The 10,800-nt window shown below is 38.4% G+C and overlaps 1 pseudogene; it reads left to right on the top strand.

Moving 5' to 3' along the window:
* The first annotated feature begins 1,356 nt into the window (after nucleotides 1-1,356).
* Nucleotides 1,357-3,117, top strand: LOC127559260 (40S ribosomal protein S8-like; annotated as a pseudogene).
* Nucleotides 3,118-10,800: the final 7,683 nt, after the last annotated feature.

The raw sequence follows: 10,800 nt of genomic DNA, 5'->3' as shown, positions 1-10,800 counted from the left end.
CCTCTCTCAGAGACAAGAGAGATTCATTCCAACTTTCACCTTGGTGCTGGCTGGAGACATTCGGAGTTGAGCTAGAGGAATCAGATCCATGCCATTTTCCACCTTTGTGCTGGCTGGAGGCTGAAGGGAGCAGAGGCAAAGGACTAGCGGCAAGATCTCTTGGAACCAAGGAGAGAGAAGGCCTCCAGAAAACTAGCCGAGCCCCAAGTGAAGAAGATAAGATTTTGGAAGAGACAATAAAAGACTGTACTTTAATCCCTGGCTGCATTTGGGATGATTATTGATCTGAACTGATACTAGGACTATCTCCCCAAGAAATCTGCTCTCAGAGAGAACCATTATATTTTAAAGAAGAAGAACAACACATTTCTAGCATATAGACTCCCAAGATACTTTCAGAGGTTTCAGCAATCAAAATTTATATTCCTTCGGGCAGAACACCCACAGGTAAGAGAGTAATTTCTTATACAGACAGAGGGAGAAGAGGAAGGGAAAGGAGGGAAGGGAGGCTGTTGTTTGTCCTTTTTTTTTTCCTTTTTATTTTTTATTTGAAAAAACAGAGTAAGAAAAAATGAAAACAGAAAAGAAATACAAATCAAAATAAATCAAAACAAAGGAGAACATTGTCACATGCCTAGCAGAACATCAAGGAGAATTCAAAATATATAACCAAAAAAATACCAGATCATGAAAGTATATAAATTATATTCATGAATGATCATTTTTTCTTAATTTGTTTATTGTTCTTTGGCCCTCTGATGCTCACCTTATATACTTTATTCTTTTTTCCCCTCTTATCCTCCCATTACTCCCAAGCAAGCTAAATTTAAGAAAATATATATTTATGTATATATATATATACAGATATATAGACACATACATATACTCTTACACCCACCCCACATATAAACACGGCTTTCTTCCCTCTCTGCTGCTTTAATTAAATTCTGCTACATAATTTGCCTTGCTATTATTTAACCTCCTCCCACCCAAGTATCCCTCCTTTGTCTTCTTCTCTCACCTTTACTTCCCCATCTCTCTCTCTTTATTTTTTTATACATTTTGGAGAATGTCATATCTTTCATGCTACATATGTGGTGTTACCTATTGAACCCATTCCCTTTGTGAGTAGATTTTCAGAACTACAAGTCCTCCTCCCCACTCTAATGTCTCTGTGTCTATTCTTCCTCTGCACCTCATTTATATAATATGATTGTTATTTTTAACCTTAATTCTACCAATCTTTCTTTTGAGCTACTCTATTATTGATGTGAACCTTATATAAATACTGTATATATACATATATATTAAAATAAATAATTTATCCACATTTAAATAGTTTGTCCATAAGTTTCTTTAAATTAATCTTTAATATTGGCTCTTATATGTTAAATTTTCTATTAAGTTTGGGTTTGGTTGATAGAAAGTCCTGAAAATCTGTAAGTTCATTGAATGTCCATTTTTTTCTCATTCAAAATTATAGATAATTTTGCTGGATATGATATTTTTGGCTGTAGACCTAATTCTTTTGAATTGTCAGTGGATATGATTCCAGTACCTGTGGTCTTTTACTGTAGGTGCTGATAAATCTTGTACAATTCTAATTGTAGCTCCAGACTATTTGAATTATTTCTTTCTTTCTTTTTCTTTTCTTTTTGCAAAATTTTCTCTAAGATCTGGGTATTTCAAAATTTGGCAATAATATTCCTGTGTATTTTCCATACAAGTCTCTTTGAGGCAGTGATTGGTACATTTTTTTCTATTTCTACTTTCCCCTCATGTTCTCTCACTTCAGGACAATTTTCTTGAATTATTTCCTGCAATATTGTGTCAAAGTTCTCTTTTTGGTCAGAACTTTCTGGCAGTCCAATTATTCTTATATTTTCTTTCTGATCTGTTCTTTAGATCTGTTTTTTTTTTTTTCTTATAAGATATTTCACATTATTCTTTGCAGCTTACACTGACCATGGAGACTTCCCACGGCAACTATCACAAGCATCGCAAGAATGGGGGCAAATGCAAGCTCTACCATAAGAAAGAAGCTCAAATATGTGCTGAGCCACAGATGGGCCAACACCAAGATCAGCCCCCACCACATCCATACTGTGTGAGTCTGTGGGAGAAACAAAACTACTGGGTGCTGAGGCTGGATGTGGGCAACTTCTCCTGGGGCTCCAAGAACTGTATTGGAAAAACAAAGATTATTGATGTGGCCTACAATGCAACCAACAATGAGCTGGTGCAGGCCAAAACACTGATAAAGAAATGATTCGTGCTCATCAACAGTATCCCGTACCACTACAAGTCTATGTAGTGCTGTTGGGCCGGAGCAAAGCTGACTCCAGAGAAGGAAGAAATTTTAAATAAAAAGCAGTCAAAGAAGAGCCAGAAGAAATAGGAGGAGTGAAAGAAGAACACCAAGATCAGCTTGCTCTTGGAGGAACAGTTTCCATTAGGGCAAGCTCCTTGCTTGTATAGCATCAAATCTGGGCGTATATGGTGGAGCAGATGGCTACATGCTTGAGGGCAAAGAGCTGGAGTTCTACCTAAGAAAGATCAAAGGCTGAAAGGACAAATAAACCCTAACTTGGACATTCACTAAATAAAATCCCCAGACTGGTTTAAAAAAAATCACATTTTGTTCTATTTTTTTTCATTCTTTATAATCTATTTTGTTATTTCTATGGCTCTTATAGCTTCTCTGACTTCCCCTTGCCCATTTCTAATTTTCAAAGCATCATTTTCATCTTTGAGAGCCTGTACTTCTTTTTCTAGTTAGTAAACTTTTTTTTTCAAAAGTTTCTTGTTTTTCCTGAAAAGTTTAATTTTTTTCCATTAGTTTTTCCTCAATGTCTTTCATTTGATTTTTGAATTCTTTTTATGAGTTCTTCTATAAATTATCTCTGGACAAAGGGGCATTTCACATTACTCATTGGGGTAAATTTTCTTTTTTAATTTTTTTTTTTTTACTAAAGAGTCCACTGAAGATGAATTACAGTCCTCCCCATTCCCATAATATATTTCAATGGTGGGGTTCTTTCTTTTTTTGCCAGTTCATTTTTTTTTTTAATTAGAGATATTAGTGTAAGTACCTCTAATTGTGGGATAGGGATGGTACCTCAAGCTTTCCTTCAGCTCTCCACTCTTACTGGGAACCCCAAAAGAAGAGCTCCGCACTCCTGCAAGTGACCACAGCCAGCAGTGCTCCTGCCCCACTGCTTCTGCACTCACCAGGGGCTGGTTCCCTCTCACCCAAGGCCTTGTATCAGCAGTACAATTGGGTCCAGTGTGCCCAGTCAGTTGAGGTTTACTCAGTCTTCCCAGACTCAAACCCTGACTCCACAAACAGTCTGGGAGGTAAAAGTCTCTTTGGTTCCTGCTGAGGCTCCAGCCACACCCAAAGGGTCCCAGCTTAATGTTTCTGCTTTCAGACTTAATACTCAGCCTGGGTCCTTTCTTCAGACTTTCTCAAATTGTATCGTGAAGACCTCAGTTCTGCCCCAAATCTTCTTGATTTTTGTGCTCTGAGGTGCAAATCTGTTCTATTTGTGGGGGAAATTGGGAGGGCTTGAAATTTATCAACCTACTCCACCATCTTCCTAGAATTCTCCCTGTCCTTCATTCTCAGAGGACTATGACATCAAGGAGGTGAAGGGTTGACTGGTAAGTGAATTAGATTTAAGTAATGGAGGGCTGTGCAAAGTCACAAACCTCATTTTCTCCTCCAGAGTCACCTAGGTCCAGTGGCAAAATATAGGTCATAATAAGTGGAGATGGCCCCTTGTTATCTTCAAATGCAATGATTTAAGACAATTCCAAGGGATTCGTGATGGAAAATGTTGATTATGTGTAGAGAAAGAACTATGGAATCTGAATACAGATACAAGCATACTATTTTCACTTTTTTCCTCTTTTTAGAGTTTTCCCCTTTTGTTCTGAGTGTTCTCCCATAATAGGATTAATGTGGAATTAATCATGGTATATATATATATATATATATATATATATATATATATATATATATATACATACATATAAATATATATATTTATATGTATGTATGTATGTATGTATTTTATTGAAATTTATCGAATCGCTTGCTGTCTTGGGGAGGGAGAAAAATTTGGAGCTCAAAATCTTACAGAAATGAATATTGAAAACTATCTTTACATGTATTTGAAAATATACCATTAAGTAGAAAGAAAGAAAGAAAACCTCACATCATTCCAAGCTTTAGTCTTAATAGCAGTGTTCTTATAGGGTTGTACCACTCTCTTTCTGTGTTTATTTATCCTTAGTTACCTGTCTTTGTTTCCATGCTCTGTATCTATCCTTTTAAAGTCTGAGTTCATAGATGAATTCTTTGTGCAATCATTCAGTAACATTGGACATATTGCCTTTTTCTCCTTCAGCAAATACTTTGCATTCATGTCCTTCAGACGTTTCTCTTCCATTTAAGAGTGGCTCTTTTCTTGTCCTGTCACATTGCCTGTTTCCTCTTTGGTGTCCATCAATACTGAGATAGCTCTGCTTAAGTGTTTGCAGGTTTGGGATATGAGAGTGTTATTTATTTGCCTATTCCCTTCTTATATGCCTTTTGTGCCTTGCTTTGGATGAGCTTGAAGTGCCAGACAGGAAACTTTTAAGCCAACAGTGGTTTTAAATATTAGAAAAGGCATGAGTATAATATTAGAAAAAGCATGAGATGCCTTCCCCAGTGTAGAATGGACATTCAGATGCAAAAAACAAGGCCAGCAACCTAATGTCTAAGGGCTTAAGGTCATTGTTGTTCTCTCTCCCTCCCACTGGGAAAGGACAAATGGGGCATCATTACCTCCTCCCTTCCCAGGATTAACCCGGACACCTAGTCCAATTCTCATATTATTTCCAGGACATGAGAAACCCTTCCTCCCTTTCTTTGCCAGGTGAATTCTGAACCATTTGTTAAAGCCTTACTTAAATGTCATCTCCTCTAGAAAACCTGCTCTGATCCCCACCAGTTGATAATGACATTCCCCCTCAGACATCTCAGAGGACTTTGTTTTATAACAAAGGAAAAGGAGACAAAGGAAGAAGAAAAGGATAGAAATATAAGCAGTGCGAGAGACACCAATCTCTAGGGAGCCTGAAGCACTGGGCTAAGGAACCTGAGGTGGACCCCAGCTTGAGTAGTGGAATTCTGTGGTCAGAAGAGGTTGTTAACCTGAATATGATTGAAAAGTAGTGAATAAAATAGCTTGAGATCAAGGGTTATGCTGGAGCAAGCTTAGATAGACTCTGAGAAAGGATTGTTAAAATTTCAGTATAACTTCTGAAATTGTCTATCACTATAAATTGAAGTTTGGCTTATTGTTTTTTCTGTTGTCTAGACTTAAGAAAGTGATGAAGAAAATGGTTATCATATACATTAAATTTTTAAATGTGTGGTGCTTTGGGGGAGGTGGGCAGGGTGGAATCAGTTGTTAAACATTTGCCAGCAACATTAGCTTAGGGTCCTGAACTCAAAGTTATCATCTAAATTACCCTGTCTAGCATGAGTAAAGAAAACAATTTAAGCCTCATTCACCTATTAGGGAATTTGCAACTCAGAAGGGATAAGAAATTTCCACCTCTCTCTGGGTTGAGAGACTGTGAGATTGCTTGCTTCTCCCCTTTGCTGGATGTAGTGTGGAATTGATCTAGGGAGTGGGAATAATTATTAATCCTACAACCTTCCATCCCTGGGGGGCTTATACCACACAAGGTAGTTTGCTTAGGTCTGCTGGTGTCTGGACTATTTCCTTGATAACACAATGCTTTGCTTGTGATTTAAAGTAAATGATTCTTATGTTTTACTGATATATGAAATCTAAGTGATTTGATAACAACAGCTAGATCAAAAAAAAAAAAAACTGAGGAGGTGCCAGTGGGTGGAAAAATGAGAGGCAGTAAAACTATCTAGCATCCAGGGAGTAATAAGGAAAACAGGTCCTTGGGGAAGAGACTATGTATACCCCTATTACTGCTGTATTTGTATTTGTCTGTGTTATCTTAGAGATAACACTGTATGGGAGCCAGACAAGGAATACAACAGTCTCAAGAGTTTAAAATGACTATTACAAAGAGCAATTGAGAAATACATGGTGGGTGTGAGCAGGTTATTACCTACAACCAAAGAGGAATGTTAAGGAAGTGGATCAGAAGATACCATCAAGGTAATGTATGATAGAAAGAAAGAGTGAGGAAACCCTCCATGGTGAGTTGACTCCTTATGGCAAACTTATGGTGGCCATGGACAAGAGTAGCTGGAGAGGAAGGTATGAATGAGTCGTGATCTTTGTCAGTAAAAGGAATGAACTCACATATCTTTTTGGTTATCACAGAAAGAGCTGTAAGAGTAAAGATACTCTGTCTCACTGGGGATGACTTTGTTTTCTTCAGCTTTTGTAAAATGCCTAGCTTGCTCTGAATCACAAACATTTGAGGGCTCCCTCCCTCCTTCTCCACACCTCCTACCAGACAAGGCTGAGAATTTGGAGAATTGAGAAGAAAGTGATCTCCCAGTTATTTCTGCTCTGTGCCTATTACCCATTGGAAGATGCAGAAAAACTGGACAAAGTCGCAGAGTTCATGGTCAGATTGAGTTCTAGGCAATATCCAGAGAAGGGAGTCTGTTTCTGTCCAGCTTCAAAGATTAGGTCAGGAGAGTTTGGCAGGCACTATTACAGGCCCTAAGGGTCCCTGGCCTGTGAATGTCAAAACAATGTTAGTTCATCCTCTGACCCGCCTCTCTTGTCTCTGTAATGACCACTGTGGCAATTCCCTTTATTCCATTCATAGCCATATCCAACGGCTATAACCCAGGCTTGCTAGACAGCGATAGAATTCCATAGCAAAGGTTGGTTGTGTTAACCTCAAGAGTGCTTGTGCCTTTCCCAGGGCTAGCAAACCCATCTATAAAATGGGTCTGTGTTGATGTTTATCAGCCTCATGGAGAGCTGGGGAGGAGGATGAAGGGGAACTCTGTTCCCAGAGACATCACACTGCTTCCACCAACTCAGGATGGCAGTGCTTAGTGATTCCAGGCAATTGCAGATCAGTTAATTGCATCATTCAGTTACTGGTGTGCATTGATGTGACATCTGAGAAACATGGTTGAACATAACATTCAGCCATTTCATCTGAGTGGAGCAGCTGCTCTTGTGTAAGAAAGAACAGGAGAGGAGGGGCATGGAATAGAAGCACAACTGTCTTTAGCAGCGGACTGAGGAAACCCCAGGAAGGACAAAGACACTTCAGAGACAGAAAGACAGCCAGACACAGACATAGAGAAAAACAGTCTAAGAGATAGTCATAGAATGGATGAGGAAAATGGCTGGTTTATCCTAAATCTCCTTTAATTACAGGCAATACCTTTATATTTGGGTAGGACTGTGCTTATTGGAGCTAGCTTGAACTGACAGTATAATATTTAGGCTGAGCAAAATTTACACTTTGAGAATACTGATTCAATGCTAAAAATTAGGGCTTGATTTCACTGTTTTGTTAATTGGTCAAACGTTTAAAAGGTGTTTGTACAATATTAATATATTTTAAGCTTAAAAATATGTCCTGTATGCCTGTTTCTACACCATTACTTCCTTAACCAAGTCAATTGTTAAACAGTTGACATTATATAACTGCTTGTATGTATCTTTAAAATGCTTGTTGAAGAGGCAAAGAATATTGAGAGAGAGAGAGAGAGAGAGAGAGAGAGAGAGAGAGAGAGAGAGAGAGAGAGAAAGAGGGAGAGATAGACACAGAGGGACAGAGACAGAGGCAGAGAATCACAGGAACAGAGAATTTTAGAGTTCAGAGACCTCATCTTCTAGCTAAATAAACCCATATGCTAAAAGAAATCTCTACTGCAATCTACCTCCAATGTGGGAGTTGAGAGAGGTGAGAGGGATGGAGTTGGACTACATGGTTTCCAGGTCCCTTCCATATCTAGGTCTATGATCCTATGAAAATGAAACAATAAATGGGGATTAGGAGTGTTAGCTTTTGTATATGTTATATTGGATTTTAGTCCAAAAACTCTTTGATATATTCTAGATACTTTCCAAAGGATGGAGATTATATCTTCTCCTTTCAACTGGGAAGGTTTTGAGGAAAGTGTGTCTTCACTGAGATTATTTGGAGGGCATGGAAATACCACTTTCTTTTATATTTTTTAAGGGCTCTGCACATATGAAGATTCAGGTAAAGGGTCGATGGGGCAACTGACTATGATTTGCTAGAAACATCATCCTATATTAAGAGTCTTTATTCAGGCCCTTTTGTGCTGGGATGATGGAAAGAGACCTATGAGCTCAAGGATGAAGCTTCCCAGCAACAAGCATTATATCTGAAGTAGACAACTATCGATTTGATTTAATTGAACATTGACTAAGGTCCTACTATATAAACTGGGCAATAGAATAGATGGTAAAGATGGAAAGATACTAAAGAATTCAGTGCTTGCCCTTTGGGAAGTTTAATTCCTCTGGAAGTAGAATATACTATGAACAAAAGTAAGTAAATACAGTTCATACAAAACTCTGTGTATGTTTGTGTGTGTGTGTGTGTGTGTGTGTGTGTTTCTCTGTGTGTGTGAGAGAGACAGAGAGAGAGAGAGAGAGAGAGAGAGAGAGAGAGAGAGAGAGAGAGAGAGAGAGAGAGAGAAGGAGGGAGGAGAGGGTAGAAAACATGAAAAAAGGGAGGAGATGAAGAAGGATGAGGAGAGACGGTGAGAAAGAGAAATACTGGGGGAAATCAGACTTAGTACAATGAAATAACTTTTCTGACTGACTTTTGAGTTAGAGATTCTGAGGTCAAATAAAACTGACAATCGTTGGACAAATCACTTATTCTTTAGACCTCAATTTATTTATAAAACAAAATGAAAAGGCTTGGTCTAGATGGTCATAGAGACTGCTTCCAGCTCTAAATCTATTAATCTTTGCTCATTCTACCCTGGTGTCTGCATGTAGGGAACACACTCAATGAGGAAGGAAGAACTGACCCCAACAAAGCTAAAGTAAGTCTAAAAATAAGCACATTTTTCTTCTTGCTAATGCCTGAGTTATTTTATTGGTTTGGATAGGAAAACAGCATGAATAGGGACTTGTTTTTATTTCTTGACATTTTCATTGATATCCTGGTGGGATGAGGGAGGAATGGAAGTCTTCAGGAGGGAGAAAAAGACAGGCAAGAGGAGGAGGTAGAAAGACAAAGGCAGAGAGAGAGGAGCGTAAGAGGGAGAGGTAGAAAGGAAGAGAAGAGGGATATAAAAGAGGAAAAGAAGAATAGAAAGTAAGGAAGAAGAAATGATGAACAAATGGGAAAGAAGGAAGAGGACAAGAGAGGGGAATATGAGAGAGAATGAGAATTAGAGGAAGGAGAGGAGAATGACACAGCCCACTATTGGCATCCATCTCTTCAAAAGTGCTTTTAACCTGAAAGGCAATAAATGGTAAAGATAGCAATCAATTTCCATTGGAAAAAAAAAGTCAGTTTAGCTTGGGAGTGGGGAAAACAGTGCCAAGGAGGTTGGGTTTCCTCTGGCCATCCTGGTCCCTGGCCAGCAACACATTTCACCTTTTGCAGGAGTGTTGATTGGCTAACTAGCTATTAGATAATACAAGATCTTACATGATGATTTTAGCCTCAGGGTTAATTCTTTCTCAATTATTCTTCAAAAATAGAGGATAACAAGCCGCAGAGAACTTAGAGACCATTTTTTTTCCAACTCCTTTTGTTCACAAATGAGAAAACTGAGGTCCAAAGAGGAGAAATGACTCGATGAAGATTACAGAGAATTAGTAGCAGAGCCAGAAATCAAATCCAGGTTTTTAGGCTTCTAGCTGGTCATTTTTTTCATTGCATCATACTCCCTTTTTAGTTTAATTTTGGGAAGGAAGTGAAAGGAAAGACTTGAACCATATTACATACTATAAAGTGCCATGCTATGGAAGGAGTATGAGATGATGAATAAAGTACTGGTCTTGAAATCAGAAATACTTGAGCTCGAATCATACCTTGTTATTTACTAGTGAAGTGGTTAGGAAAGGGTACCTTGGCCAAACTGCCAACCTCTTCATTTGTTCTAAGAGAACTGGATTCTTGAGACAGCTTGATCATGATGCTCCTTGAAAACAATGCTCCTAATGCTCCTAATGACCCTTGCATTTTCATTTACATCAGCCTAGAATTGATTTTAATTCGCACATAACTTATCTAATTTATAGTCTAGTCTTCAGAGACTGAAATTGAGATAGATGGAATGTTCACTAAATTAGGGTGAGGTTTTTGACAGTTGGAATCCAGACCCTAAACCAGAAAGAGAAGGCCAAAAAAAAAAAAAAAAGACCAAGTCTATAGGCATTAACTTCTTGAGAAGACTCTGCTCTTTGTTTTAAAGATTGGCACTTGGGGGCTGAAAATCTCTTATTGGGGAGATGGGAGGCTTCACTAGTAAAGAAATCCCGGCGAAGATAAGGGTGTTTGTTTATCATTTTTCTGGTCCTAGAGCAAGGCTTTTCTGTTTTTTAAAGGGCTGAAAAGAATACTAGAGCTTTCCTAAACTTGAAAAGCAAAGGTCTATTCGTGCTCTTCCCTTGAAGTGTTAGCCAAGTATTTTAGCTGAGCCCAAAGTCTGAGACTTCAAATCTTCAGGCAGTATGCTGCCTGGTGGATACACTGAATTTGCATCCATCAAAGTCTACAGAAAGAGTCAGGAGCAATGACAAAGACACCCCTACAAGATAATAGTATTGGGGATATTAGGTGCTCTCCTTGATA

Source organism: Antechinus flavipes, chromosome 4 (genome assembly GCF_016432865.1).
Source record: "Antechinus flavipes isolate AdamAnt ecotype Samford, QLD, Australia chromosome 4, AdamAnt_v2, whole genome shotgun sequence".
In the NCBI taxonomy this organism is placed as follows: Eukaryota; Metazoa; Chordata; class Mammalia; order Dasyuromorphia; family Dasyuridae; genus Antechinus; species Antechinus flavipes.
The sequence above is the reverse complement of the archived record's forward strand: the minus strand, read 5'-3'. Positions and strand labels throughout refer to the sequence as shown.